Source organism: Ursus maritimus, unplaced genomic scaffold, assembly GCF_017311325.1.
Source record: "Ursus maritimus isolate PB19 unplaced genomic scaffold, ASM1731132v1 scaffold_11, whole genome shotgun sequence".
Classification (NCBI taxonomy): Eukaryota; Metazoa; Chordata; class Mammalia; order Carnivora; family Ursidae; genus Ursus; species Ursus maritimus.
The window spans coordinates 51088319-51104216 of NW_024423453.1; the positions used below are offsets into that span (position 1 = coordinate 51088319).

The following is a 15898-nucleotide window of genomic DNA, read 5'->3' on the forward strand; positions in this document are numbered from 1 at the left end:
AAGAAGAAAGTAACTTTACTGGTTACATTGACTAATCCCAATTATGAGAAGGAAATTGGTTTACTTATATACACTAGGACAGAGAGGATTATGCTTGGAATCTGGGGGATTCTCTGAAGCTTTTCTTACTATTCCATATCCAATGGTAAGTGTTAATGGAAGACTACGGCAATCCTATGAATACAGGACTACAGAAAAGACTTATTGGAAATGAAAATTTGGGTCACCTCTTAGATAAAGAACCTTTACAAACTGGGGCTCTGGCTAACAGGGAAAGATGGAATTCATGGTGAGCAAGGAAGTTACAGTTTTAGAAGTGAAGCTATTAGCTATAGATTGGTATGGTTCTTCCTTATTTATTTGAATATATTAAGTTATTTTTCCCTCCTGTTTCCCCTACGTATTTTATATAAAGAGTGCTGGAGGCACTATACTTTAAAATACTATTTTGGGGGTGCAGCACATCCAGTGGAAATACTACTAAACTACAAGAATTGCCATCCTCAGAGATGGATCTGAGGACTAATGAAACACTGCTTCTTCCTTTTGGGAAAGAGGGTAAGAGCCTTTACATTTGTATGAATGTTTATCAAGCTAGGCAGAGCATGAAACCATGGTTATTGTTATACAGAAATTATATGCATAGGAGGTTGAGAGTAGACACTGAGAAACCAAAGGTTTCTTTTTTCTCTTTGCTCTCAATCTCCATTGCACTCTTCTGTGCTGATGTAAGAAGTCTATGATACTACACACAAATTCCCTGGGTTAAGATTACAATTAAGGTCTTCCAATAGGAGGCACATATTGAAGATTAGAAGGAAGGAAAGAGGGAAATATGACTCCCTTCACTTCAAGTTTCTGATGGCATCTCCAATAAGACAGTGCAGCAGAAGCTTCAGAACTGAAGGAGAGGACAGAGACAGTGTGACCTCTGGGCAGCTGCTTTAGACTAGACTAAGCTCCTGGGCATCTGGGATCCAGCAACAGAAGCCTTCTCTGCACAGAACCCTTAATGAATGTGAAAATTTTTGCATCTCCAGCACAGAAGAGAAAAAATAGTTACAAAATCTCGAGTTGCTTTATCTTTTCTTCTTTTTGCCCTATAACTTTATCTTTCCCACTTTTGCCCCTCCAGCTCTCCCAATACCATAATAACCAATACAGTAATAACTAATATTTCTATTTGAAAGAAGCAGAATACTATTTGTTATCTAAATGATACATGTCCCAAATCACTCTTTAAGGTTTCACTCCAAATGAGGGAGGGGCACTCTAGATAGGTGGAGAGGCATACTTAAGATCCAGATCACCATTTTGGACCTTCTTATGTCTGCTGTGCAGGACATGCCCAAAATGAACAGAAAGGATAGCTCACCATGTTCAAAGAGCTGAACTGTGATAGGCAAAAGAAAGAAAAGAATTTGTACTTCACCGTCTCTTTCAGTTACTGAAAGTGTGTACACTGATTTTAAAGCCCGCAGTCTGCCATGAACTCAGCTTAGTGAAGGGGGAATGATAATCTGGTATGATAGAGGTGTAAGCCAACTGAGTTGAGACTTAAACGGAGAAAAGAATAAAGGATTACATAATACAATCCAGTCCAAGGTGCCCAAATTGGCCCAAGAAGGAGTCATCGAGCTCTAACAAAGTTCAGGGAGCACAGAGTAAGACTGGCATTCACCGATGTCAGCAATCACATTTTAGTAGTCATTAATGTGATGCCATGGACCCTAGTGCCATAAGGATAACCTTATATAAATAAGCCCTTCCTTCTTATAACTAATTCTCAGCAGAGAGAGGAAGGCTGAGGAAATAAGAGACCAGGTACAAGTATTCACAAAAACTGAAAATTTTCTAATATGATTTTGATTTAAAAACCTGACAAAAATTTTAAAACATAAAGCTGCTTTAAGAATATAAATGCAAATATTAAAAGTAAATTTTAGGCAAATTGAATTCAGAACCATGACTAAGTGCTATTTATCACCAGACTATTAAGCTATTTAGAAACTTCCCAATAAAATACATATCTTTGATCCAAAGAAGAAACATCTATTATCATCTTACTGCTGTAATTTAATAGTATTCAAAACACATTTCTGAGAAATATTTTGAGTTCAACAGAAATATAAGAGTACATCCTCACATTATGAAAGCTATCTTTATCATAAAAATAACAATAACAAAACATTCCCCCCAAAATCCTTTAAAGTAAACAACCAAAAGCAATCCCATTAAGGTATGAATATAGCTAAAAGGCACCCATATCATTGTTAATACTTAACTATGTTTTAAAAGCTTTGGTTGACACAATGAAACACCTACCAGAAATAATACCTATATTAGTTGGGAAGGAGAAAAGGAAGTTATGAGAGCCCTCATGGCATAAAAATTAAGAGTTCAGACTTAAAGACCTCTTATACTGCAGGGCCTATGTCTCACTAACTGCCACCCACAAGGTTTGTTACCTTGAGATAATTACTTAACCACTGTACTTCAGTTTACTTATCTGAACATATATTAATGGACACGGGGGCTGCCTCCATAGTTTGGCTTATTGTAAATAATGGAGCAATAAACATAGGGGTGCATGAATCCCTTTGAATTATTGTTTTTGTATTTTGGGGGTAAATACCTAGTAATTTGATTACTGGATCTTAGGGTAGTTCTATTTCTAATTTTTTGAGGGAGCTCCATACTGTTTTCCACAGTGGCTGCTCAAGTTTGCATTCCCACCAACAGTGCACAAGGGTACCTTTTTTCTGTATCCTCCCCAGCACTTGTTGTTTCTTATGGTTTTGATTTTAGCCATTCTGACAGGTGTGAAGTGGTATCTCATTGTGGTTTTGATTTGCATTTCCCTGATGATTAGTGATTTTGAGCATCTTTTCGTGTGTCTGTTGGTCACCTGTATGCCTTTTTTAGAGAAAAGTCTGTTCATGTCTTCTGCCCATTTTTAATTGGATTATTTGGTTTTTGGGTGTTGAGTTCTATAAGTTCTTTATATATTTTGGATACTAACCCCTCATCATATATGTCATTTGCAAATATCTTCTCCCATTCTGTAGGTTGTCTTTTAGTTTTGTTGACCATTTCCTTCATTGTATAGAAGCTTTTTATTTTAATACAGTCCCAATAGTTTATTTTTGCTTTTGTTTCCCTTACGTCAGGAGAAATAGCTAGAAAAATGTTTCTATGACAGATGTCAGAGACATTATTGCCTGTGCTCTCTTCAAGGATTTTTATGGTTTCAGGTCTCACATTTAGGTCTTTCATCCATTTTGAATTTATTTTTGAGTATGGTGTAGGAAAGTGGTCCAGTTTCATTCTTTTGCATGTTGCCGTCCAGTTTTCCCAACACCATTTGTTGAAGAGACAGCCTTTTTCCCACTGTGTATTCATTCTTCCTTTGTCAAAGATTAATTGACCATATAACTGTGGGTTTACTTCTGGGTTTTCTATTCTAATCCACTGATCTATGTGTTTTTTTGTGTGTGTCAGTACCATACTGTTTTAATTATTACCATTTTGTAATATAATTTGAAATCTGGAATTTGATCCCCTCCAGCTTTGCTTTTCTTTTTCAAGATAACTTTGGCTATTTGGGGTCTTTGTGGTTCCACAGAAATTTTAATATTGTTTGTTCTAGGTTCTGTGAAAAATGCTTTTGGTATTTTGATAGGGATTGTATTAAATCTGTAGATTGCTTTGGATAGTACAGACATTTTAACAATATTTGTTCTTCCAACCTATGAGTATGGAATGCCTTTCCATTTCTTTGCATCATCTTGAATTTCTTTCATCAGTGCTTTATATTTTTCGGAGTCCTTAACCTCTTTTTTAGGCCTATTCCTAGGTATTTTATTGTTTTGAGTGCAAGTGTAGTTGGGATTGTTTTCTTAATTTCACTCTCTGATGCTTCATTATTAAGTGTATAGGAATGCAACACATTCCTGTACATTGAGCCTTTTGTATCCTGTGACTTTATTGAATTCATTTATCAGTTCTAGTAGTTTTTTGGTGGAGTCTTTAGGGTTTTCTATATATAGTATCATGTCATCTGCAAATAGAGTTTTACTTCTTCCTTACTAATTTGAGTGTCTTTATTTCTTTATATTATCTAAATTCTGTGGGTAGGACTACCAGTATTATGTTGAATAACAGTGGTGAGAATGGATATCTTTGTCTTGTTCCTGACCTTAGGGGAAAAGCTCTCATTTTTTTTACCATTAAGTATAATGTTGGCTATGGGTTATTCATATAAGGCCTTTATTATGTTGAGGTATGTTTCCTCTCTACCTACTTTGCAGAAGGTTTTTATCATGAATGGATGTTGTACTTTATAAAATGCTTTTTCCGTATCTATTGAAATGATTATATGGTTTTTATCCATTCTCTTATTGACGTGATGTATCACAATTGTTTTGTAATGACTGAACTACCTTTGCATCCCAAAAATCAACCCCACTTGATTGTGGTGTATGATTTTTTTAATGTACTGTTGGGTTCTGTTTGCTAATATGTTAAAGAGAGAGGGGACCCAAATAAACAAAATCAATAGTAAAAGAGAAAAAATAACAACCAACACTGCAGAAATACAAACAACTGTAACAGAATATTATGAAAACCTATATGCCAACAAATTGGGCAACTTAGAAGAAGCGAATAAATTCTTAGAAACATATAACCTACTAACACTGAAGTAGGGAGAAATAGAAAATTTGAACAGACTGATTACCAGCAATGAAATTGAATCAATAATCTAAAGACGCCACAAAAACAGAAATCCAAAACAAGACAGCTTCACGGGTGAATTCTACCAAACATCTGAAGAGTTCATACCTAGTCTTCTCAAACTTTTCTAAAAAATAGAAGAGAAAGGAAAACTTCCAAATTCATTACATGAGGCCAGTATCACCCTGATACCAAAATCAGATAAGACAGCACACAAAAAAAAGAGAACTAGGGGCCAATATCTCTCATTAATATAGATGCAAAAATCCTGCTACATAAGGCTACTCCTTCAAGGACAGGAGATGTAACTTATCTGCTTAATACACAGAAACAAACACAGAGTCAGGCAAAATAAGGAGACAGAGGGGTGTCTTCCAAATGAATGAGTAAGACAAAACCTCAAAAAAAGCTAAACAAAATAGAGATAAGCAATCTACATGATAAAGAGTTCAAAGTAATGCTCATTAATATGCTTCACAGTGAGAATGTCAACAAAGAGAAAAATAAAAGAACCAATCAGAGCTAAAGACTGTAATAACTGAAATAAAAGATACACTAGAGGGGTTCAAAAGATGATTAGATGATGCACAAGAATGAATTGGCAATCTAGAAGACAAGGTAGTAGAAATCACCTAAGCTGAACAAAAACAACAACAAAAACAGTTTAAAAAAGATGAGGATAGTTGAAGAAGTTCTTGGACAATATCAAGTATTCTAACATTCACATTAAACGATCTCAGAAGGAGAAGATAGAGAGGAAAGGGCAGAAAACTTATTTAAAGAAGCAAAGGCTAAAAATTTCCCTAACTTGAAGATGGAAACTTCCAGAGCCAGGAAACACAGAAAGCCACAAACAAGATGAGCCCAAAGAGGTCCACACCAAGACACATTATAATTAAAATGTCAAAAATTAAACATAAAGAAAGAATCTTAAAAGCAGAGAAAAGCAACTAGTTATTTACAAGGGAATGCCCATACTAAAGATGGTTTTTCAGCAGAAATTTTGTAGGCCAGAAGGGAGTGACATAATATATCCAAAGTGCTGAAAGGAAAAAACCCCACAACTAAGAATATTCCAACCTGACAAGATCACCATTCAGAATTAAAAGAGAGCTGAAGAGTCCCAGAAAAACAAAAGTTAAAGAGATCATCATCACTAAACCAGCCTTCTAAGATGTTTTAAAGGGACTTCTTTAAGCAGAAAAGAAAAGGTCATAACTACAAGAAAATTGTAAAAAGAAAACTCAATGATAAAAGCAAACGTACAGTAAAAGTAGTGGATAAACCACTTATAAAGCTCGTATGAAAGTTAAAAGACAAAGTAGTAAATCAACTATATCTACAAAATTAAGGAATACACAAAATAAAAAGATGAAAATATGATGTCAAGTATATAACATCTGGAGTGGGAATAGAAATGTAGAGATTTTTTAATGAATTTGACTTAAACAACCATCAACTAAAAATAGAGCACAACACAGATCAATTGTTATATACGAACTTCATGGTAACAACAAACCAAAAACTTATAATAATACACAAAAAATGAGAAATTAACCCAACATTACACTAAAGAAAGTCATCAAATAACAAGTGAATAGAGCAAGAGACAGAAGAAAGAGAGAAAAAATTACATAAACAGAAAAATGAAAAAAAAATCAATAATTACTTTAAATGTAAATGGAGTAAATGTTCCAATGAGAAGACAGAGGGCTGAATGGATTCAAAAAAACACAAGACCCATATATATGCTGCCTGCAAGAGACTCACTTCAGACCTTAAGACACATACAGACTGAAAGTCAAGAGATGGAAACAGATGTTCCATGCAATTGGAAACAAAAAGAAAGTTGGGGCAACAATATTTGTATCAAACAAAACAGTCTTTAAAAAAAGATGGTAATCAGAGACAAAGAAGGGCATTACATAATGATAAAAGGATCAGTCTAACAAGAGGATATAACAATTGTAAATATCTATGCACCCAATACTGGAGCACCTAAATATAAGAAGCAAATATTAGCAGGAATAAAGAGAGAAACTGACAGTAATACAATGGCAGTAGGGGACTTTATCATCCCACACACATCAATGGATAGATCCTACAGATAGAAAATCAATAAGAAAATATCAGACTTAAATGACACTTTAGAACGGATAGACTTAATATATACCTAACATTCCATCCAAAACCAGCATACACATTCCACTCAAGTGCACATGGAACATTCTCCAGAATGGATCATATGTTGGGCCACAAAAAAACTCAATAAACTTAAAAGACTGAAATCAAATCAAGCACCTCTTCTAACCACAAATGGTATGAAACAAGAATTACTGGAAGAAAACAGGAAAAATCACAAATAAATGGAGATTAAACAACATGTTACTGAACAACCAATGGGTCAACAAAGAAATGAAAGAGTAAGTCAAAAAATACCTGGAGAAAAATGAAAGCTGAAACACAATACCACTTTAAAACCTACTGTACATAGCAAAAACAGCTGTAAGAGGCAAGTTCATAGCCAGATAGGCTTACCTCAGAAAATTAAAAAAAAAAAAAAAATCTAACACTACACCTAAAGGAAATAGAAAAAGAAGAAATAATGAAGCCCAAAGTTAGTAGAAGAAAGAAAATAATAAAGATAAGAGTTAAGATAAATGAAATCGTGGGGCGCCTGGGTGGCGTAGTCGTTAAGCGTCTGCCTTCGGCTCAGGGCGTGATCCCGGCGTTCCAGGATCGAGCCCCACATCAGGCTCCTCCACTAGGAGCCTGCTTCTTCCTCTCCCACTCCCCCTGCTTGTGTTCCCTCTCTCGCTGGCTGTCTCTCTCTATCAAATAAATAAATAAAATCTTTAAAAAAAAAAAAAGATAAATGAAATCGAGACTTGTAAAAAATGGAAAGCATCAATGAAATCAAGATTCCTTGAAAAGATAAAGAAAATTGATAAACCTTTACCCAAACTCATTAAAAAAAGAGAAAGAAAAGACCAAATAAACAAAATAATAAATGAAAGAAAAGTTACAACCGACATCACAAAAACACAAAAGATTATAAGAGAGAAATAGAACAACTATACACTAACAAATTGGACAACCTAGAAGAACTGGATAAATTCCTAGAAACACACAATCTTTTAACACTGCATCAGGAAAAAATGGAATATCTTAACAGACGAATTAATGTTAACAAACTTAAATAAGTAATCAAAATACTCCCAACAAATAATCCAGGACCAAACAGATTCACAGGTGAATTCTACAAACTTTTAAAGAAGAGTTAATATCTATTGTTCTCAAAATATTTCCCAAAATTGAGGAAGAAATGTTTCCAAACTCATTCTTGAGGGCAGCGTTACCCTGATACCAAAACAAGATAAAGACGCAACATACACAAAAAAATTATGGGCCAATATCCCTGATGAACATAGAAGCAAAAATCCTAAAGAAAATATTAGCAAACTGAATTCAAAAATACACTAAAAGGGTTATACACCATGATCAACTGGGATTTACTCCAGGAATGAAAGGATGTTTCAATATCCACAAACCAGTCTACATGATAACCATATTAAAATGAAGGATAAAAATCATATAATCATCTCCATAGATGCAGAAAAAGCATTTGACAAAATTCAGCATCCATTTATGATAAAAACTGTCAACATGATGGTTAGGTATAAAGGAAACATACCTCAACATAATAAATAACATATAAGACAAACCCAAAGCTAACATCATACTCAATAGTGAAAAGCTGAAAGCTCTCCCTCTATGGTCAAGAACAAGGCAAGTGTGCCTACTCTCACCACTTTATCAACAGAGTATTGGAAATCCAAGTCACAGCAAACACACCGGAAAAAGAAAAGAAAGGCATCAAAATGGTAAGGAAGAAGTAAAATTGTCCAATTTGCAGATGGCATGACAGTAAATATAGAAAACCCTAAAACCTCCACCAAAAAGAAATTAGTTTTCATTGTTTTGGTTTCTCATTTATTAAAACTAGTGAATGAATGAATTCAATAATATTGCAGTATACAAAATTAATATACAGTAATCTCTTGTGTTTCTATTCACTAATAACAAACTATAAGATAGAAAAATTAATAAATCAATCTCATTTATGATTGCATCAAAAGAATAAAATGCCCAGAAATAAATTCAACCAAAGAGGTGAAACACCTGTACTCTGAAAACTATGACAACAGTGAAAAAAATTAAAAATAACATAAATAAATGGAAATGTATTCTGTGCTCATAGATTGGAAGAATTAATATTCTTAAAATGTCCATACTGTCCAAAATAATATACAGATTCAATGCACTCTCTATCAAAATATCAATGGCATTTTTCACAGAACCAGAACAAATAATCCTAAAATTTGTATGGAACCACAAAAGACCCCAAATTGCCAAAGCAAGCTTTAAAAAGAAGAACAAAGCTGGGGGTAACATGTTCTCTGATTTTGAACTATACCATAAAGCTGTAGTGATCAAAACAGCATGATACTGGAACAAAAATAGACACACAAATCAAAAGAACAGAACACAGAACCCAGAACCCAGAAATAACTCTATGATTTTATGGTCAATTAATCTACAACAAAGGAAGCAAGAATATACAATGGGGAAAAGACAGTCTCTTCTTCAATAAATGCTGTTGGGAAAACTGGACAGCTACATGCCAAAAAAAAAAAAAAAAAGAAAGAAAGAAAGAAAAGAAAAAGAAAAGAAAAAGAGCCACTCTTACATAATAAACAAAAATAAATTCAAAATGGATTAAAGACCAAAATATAAGACCTGAAACCATAAAACTACTATAGGAAAAAATAGGCAGTAAACTCTTGAACATTGATCTTAGCGATATTCTTTGATCTGTCTCCTCAGGCAAGAGAAACAAAAGCAAAAATAAACTATGGGGACTACATCAAACTAAAAAGCTTTTGCATAGTGAAGGAAACCATCAACAAAACTAAAAGACAACCTATTGAACAGGAGAAGATATTTTCAAATGGCGTATCTGACAAGAGGTTCATGCCCAAAATTTACAGCTAACTCATATAACTGAACACACACACACACACACACACACACAAATAATCTGATTAAAAATGAGCAGAGGACCTCATAGACATTTTTGCAAAGAATACACACAGTTGGTCAACAGGCACATAAAAACATGCTTAATATCATTACTCATTAGGGAAAATGCAAATCAAAACCACAATGAGACATCACCTCATACCTTCCATAATGGGTAATATCAAAAAGACAAGAAATAACAAGCGTTGGCAAGGATGTGGAGAAAAGGGAACCCTCATGCACTGTCAGAGGGAATGTGATTTAATGTAGCCACTATGAAAAACAATATGGAGATTCCTCAAAAAATTTAAAATAAATACCACATAATGCAACAATTCCAAAGACCATATAATCCAAGAATTCCAAATACCATATAACCCAATAATCCATTCCATAGACACACACACATATATACACACACACACACACACACTCATACACATAATGGAATATTATTCAGCCATAAAAAATAATGAAATCTTGTCATCTGCAAGTACTTGGATAGATAAGAGGGTATTAGGCTAAGTGAAATAAGTCTGACAGAAAAAAACAAACACCATATGATTTACCCTACATGTGAAATATAAAAAATAAAACAAATGAACAAACACAAATAAAGAGAAACAGACTCGTGAATACAGGTAACAAACAGGTGGTTGCCAGAGGGAAAGAGCATGGAAGAATGGGTGAAATAATTTAAGGGGATTAAGAGGTATAAATGTCCAGTAATAAGTCTCTGTGATGTAAAATGTAGCATATGGACTAGAGTTAATAATACTGTAATGACTTTGTATGGTGATAAATGATAATTTATTGTGGTGATATTTTCATAATATATATAAATGTCAAATCATTATGTTGTACACTTGAAACTAATGTAATATTGCATGTTAACTATATTTCAGTAAAAAAATAAAAAACAATAATTAATTAATTATTAATTAATTAATTAATTAAAATTCAAGCCTGTTAAAAAAACAGAGTAAAGTCATAGTTATGGGGGGGCAGGGGTGGTGATAAGATTGATTTCATTTAAGGGTACAAACTTAAAACGTAAAATGACAGTAAATAAGCCATAGATATTTAATGCAGCATAATGAATAGACAATAATATTTTATAATAATGGCATGATGTGATAAATATTGCTTCAAGGGCAAACATATTACAATATATAAATGCATCAACGTAAAAGGCTTTACACCTTAAATTTACACAATGTGAAAAAAATTTACTTACACAGTGTAATATCAAATTCATCAAAGGAAAAAAAAAAGAAAAACAGAAAACTAAAATAATGCCTCCAGAGTCATTTTTTTAAGGACTGTATGCAACAAATAAGGTTGAATGCAGAGGGCCAAAATTAGAGTAAACACAACTTAAAAACATTATGCGATAGAAATGTGATATTCTATACTAATATTGAATACTTCCCTTTATAACCACATAGCAATATCCATTTAGTAAGCTGTGCAATCTTACTACATGCAAAAAAATTCTTTATAAGTAAAATACAGATTGAAAGAAATTTATTTGAAAATATTTAGTGACTGCCATACTCAGAAGCCCAAATGGTGCTATTTTACTATGTCTAAACTATGAAGAAATCATTAAAGTCTTCATAGCAAGACAGAAAACCCTGGGGAGTCTACTAACAATTTAGCATGCCAATTCTTGTGGTAATGTTAATTTTACTTTTCACAGAGTTCTGCTGAAATGCTGTTCGTTATAATTAAGACTTTGTAACTACAGACATGTAAAAAAAAAAATGTGTGGCTTATTATACCAGAGACATCATTTAGCATGTATTATCTCACAGCAGGGCATTTAGACCTAAGAAATGTTTCTTTAAACTTATTACCTTAAAAAGTAAGTATTGGTAAAGATCTTTCACTGAAAGAGTTTTTGATTCCAAAGGAGGGGTTCTATCCTAGGATTTACAGATCCTACTGATGGGGTCCATGAATAAAATTCAGATGATCTGTGCATGTGGATTAGGAAAAAAGAAGTCATATATTTTCACTAACCTCCAACTGAAAATTTATCATTTTCTTGAAGTATGACTTTAGCCAACAAATCACAACAACAATATTTATAAACTTCTCATCATAGGAACTGTTTTCCTATCACATTTTGTTACAAATATGAAGTATGATTTACACTCACCACGGCTTAAAAATTACTATTGTTATTAAGCATTAAATATTTGCCTGGATCTTGTTGTTAAATATATTACAAAGCCTTTTTATTACGATATCACAAATTTGATTTCTCATGTTCTGATAACTGTTTTAATATAACTGATTCTCTAGGTAATTTTCTGCATTTCATCTCATGCATTTAAAATATTAAAGACATAATTCTGAAAGGGGATATATAAACTTCATCAGACTTCCAAATGGACCCATGGCACCATGATGGCTCTGTAATGTATCAACAGAGCTAAGATAAACAACATTTCTCAGAATCCCCTATCCTGTGTGATTCCAGTTAGTGTGGGGCACAGAGACACTTTTGTGAGACTTGTGGGCACAAGTGAAGCAGCAGCCATATGGCTTTTTATTGGGAAGGGCAAGGTGAAGTCATCAGGTGCCTCTGCAGATCATGCCCACTGCAGCTTTTCACCTTGGTTTATTGGTATGACACACAGTCTGAGCCTGCAACCAACCATGCCACCCTTTGCTGAATCCTCCTTCAGCTTCTCTTGGGCGAGATATGTGTTTAGCTCTGTGATGATGACGGGCACCTGTTTCTCCTGTATGACATCAACATCATCAAGGTGGAAAGCAGCAAAAAGTAGGAAGAAATGACTTCCAATCCATTTTTTCATTTCAGCAAATGCTTGTGAATTACAGCTTGTTCTTTTCCACCTAACATCAGCCTTCTCTTCCCAACTGCTTGTCCAATTTTTCAGAATTTCACACTCTAGCATCACATACAAAGACGGTAGCCTTATAGACATCTTACCAGCTACCACAATTATATAAACCCTTATAAAAATCTCTTATAACAAATATATATCTGCATACATATATATATATATATCTTAATTTTTCGGCTTCTGACTGAATACTGATACAGCACAAAAATTATATTAAGAAACCCTGTTTTGTTTTATTTTTTTATAATAATATTTTTTATTATACTATGTTAGTCACCCTGTTTTAAAACAGATTTTCATATTATCTGTAGACATTGATAATTACAAGGCCATTAAATTAGCTAACACTTATTCTAATTTAAAAATAAGTGCTGGCTAATGTTTTCTGGTTATTAGGATGTATGTAGGTTAAACTCGGAATAAAACAACTTAATCACATATTTTTGCTGAGTTTATCACATATTTAATTGTTCCAGACCAAGTATATTAGGAAGACAACCCTGAAATGGAGAGCAGAAGGGGAAAAAAAAAGCAACAGAGGAAAGAAAATACTACCAGGAAATGTTTCTTTCATAGCAGGGAGAAGGAATTATTAAAGAGCAGTCTTAAAATGTAATGACTCAATTCAAGGGGATAACTTAATTCTGCTTCTAGTTGAGTTCATAATACACTTCAGTCTTATCCCATGGTGTAATATTCAGTCTTATGTTTCTGTCTTACTCTAGGATTGGCATTTAAAGAATTTATGTGATTTATTGTGTCATAAGTGACAGAACATCACCACCGAAATATAGGGACATGTTCCCAGCCATTTTAAGAAAGAATGGAGATTTCTCAATCATAGAAGAAAGACATACTTAGATTAAGACTTGAATGTGTTGCAAAAATTTGTTTGACTATTTTTGTGCAATGGTTGAGGCTGAGTATCTATGTTGCTAACTCTCATCTGACTGTAGACGGAATGAATAATGCATTTAGATATATGAGCATTTTGTCTTTAGACTAAGAACACTGAGGAACTGCTCTAAAAGTAGGAAAAGTCCATGTAACTGGCCCAATTTTTCCCCTCTTATATTCCAAACGTGTTAGAATTTTCTGTACCACTGTGAAGCCGAAATTATTCCCTTTCGCGGATTAAGCATTCAAAATATGACCAATGCTAGATTTGTGTGTAGAATCCTCAAAATACAGTCAAATGCCTGCACTGGTCATCAGTGAAGCCGTGATTCACAATCTCCTCAAAATACAGTACAAAGTCTGAAACCCGTATTCTCAATGGCATAAATAACAGGTCTGACTTCTACACGTTGCTCAATCCACAGAAGATTCAGAGAATGACAAAGGTGAAATAATAGTCTAGAAATCAGAGCATCTCAGCAGATTGATAATTTTGTATTACTCTTCTACCACATAAATTGCAAGGAGCTCATTTTCATTTATTTAATAATAGAAATCTGGAATTTTAGAATGTTTAGTGTTAGGGAGATCTGAAGCTCAATGCAAAATACTATCTGTCAGTCTATGAAATACTTTTTTCAATTTCTATAATTTAATAGATTTGTCAAAACATCATCCATATTGAGTTAAGAATGACCTCACTGAAACAAAATCAGTTTAAGATAAACTCTATTTCTTGGAGAAGTCTCTCATTTTCTCAGCTATGTATTATGTAAGTCACTGTAACAGGACCAATTATCTGAGGCATAGTAAGAATCAATGATGCATAAAAGTTTTTCAATATCAAGTTCAGAGCAAAGCAAAAGGTGATTTAAGTAATGTGAATGTTAATATAGACGAAATAGAAAGTCATAGCTGTTCATTATGCTGAGAAAACCAATCAGTTTGCTACACTTAAGGAAATTTTTTTTAAATAAAGAAATAATTCAAAAGGAAATTTCATCAATATTTTCCGAGATTATAATATCAAGATTGTGTGTGCGTGTGTGTGTTGTAAATCTTTCAAAAGCGATAAAAATGGAGAACCTAAGGCTCTTAAATTCTGTCATGGTTTGTACCATGGATGCCCAAGGACGCGATTGATAGTAATTATGGACAAAGACAAAATAAGCATCTCTCTGCTAACAGCAAGGACCACTGCTGAGCTCATGTGAAGGAATAATGGGTAAAACTTTGTTACTTTTAGAATTGATGCTCACTATGCAGATCTCTATTCTGTACACAAATCTCTAACTGAAAAGAAACTGTGAATTTTCCTCTTAGAGACTTCTAATTTTTGCACTTATTCATTTGTACTTATGTTACAGAGTAATTTTTTTTCCCCATTTAGAGGCTTTAAGAGCTTTACTCCAAATAAAAAAAAGGGCCATAAAAACTCCCTAATGTAGACCATAGATAAAGAAAGAAAGTGCAGGGGGAAATGCGTACATTTTCCATCACTCTACTTGAAAACTTGTTTACTCAACAGTGTCACAATGGAGTTTTAATCAGATTAAATTCGTCAAGGGTAACTGAAGGTTTTACTGTGTTGATGGTATGCAGCATGTCTTCAAGATCTTCTTTCACATCTTTAAGACAAAGACATAAGTATAAAACTTCTAGATATCCTCTTAGCACTCTTTTAAGAATTTAGAGTTTTCCTGACAAAAATTTTCATCCTGAGCACAAGGACCTCAACTTCTGATGATAAACAGAATGGCCAGTAATATATGCTAAGTAAGTATATTTGTTGCTTAAATGGAAGAATTCATAATCTTGAACTTTCACAATGAAATATCTTTATTTTCAACATGGCCGATATTTCTAGCATAGAGGTGGTTTTTCAGTCAGGAATTAAAAATTCCTGCCCTTTTGCTACTCCCTAAAATCTCATTTATGAGGTGTCTGCCATAAAACTCCCACCTTAAGCCTATGGAAGACAGTTCATATTCAAGATAATTGTCTAAGAAATAAGCTGCCAACTATTCATTCCTTCAAACTTTTTCAGGCTTTTTCCATGTTTCCAGGTAATCAGAAAACTGCCATAATCACTTCGCTTCCTCGTGTAATTGCATTACGTTTTGTTCAGGGAGTCTACCAACGGCTGATCATATGCGGAAGATCTTTTTCATGTTTTACAAAGTTTCTATATTGAGAATAAGGACCATTATGTTGTTCAAATGGATAAGCATCCTAACAATACATGAGTTCTCTTGCACTTTTATCCCTTCTGTTAAGAATCTAACAAACTCAAATATATACTGAGA

The 15898-nt window shown here is 33.6% G+C and overlaps 1 pseudogene; it reads right to left on the reverse strand.

The window, feature by feature from the left end:
* The window catches only part of LOC103658130, a 59663-nt pseudogene extending 46887 nt beyond the window's left edge, over positions 1 to 12776 (reverse strand).
* Positions 12777 to 15898: the final 3122 nt, after the last annotated feature.